The following is a 218-nucleotide window of genomic DNA, read 5'->3' as shown; positions in this document are numbered from 1 at the left end:
GACAAAAAATAAAGGAGAGACCCTGCCAATTGAATCATGCACTTTTTTGCCCCTAAGACTGACATAGACTAATTTTATGTTTCTAAGTGTACATGTAGAAAAAAAAACTCACTGCTTGTTTTACTTTTTTAATTTTAACTTCCCTCCTAAATAAATCCCATGATCTACCAGGGTGAAAGATGCTTTACATTCTGAGCATATTGAATGACTGACACTGC

The sequence above is a fragment of the Ochotona princeps genome, chromosome 6 (genome assembly GCF_030435755.1).
Source record: "Ochotona princeps isolate mOchPri1 chromosome 6, mOchPri1.hap1, whole genome shotgun sequence".
NCBI lineage: Eukaryota > Metazoa > Chordata > Mammalia > Lagomorpha > Ochotonidae > Ochotona > Ochotona princeps.
Note: the sequence above shows the minus strand (reverse complement) of the source record.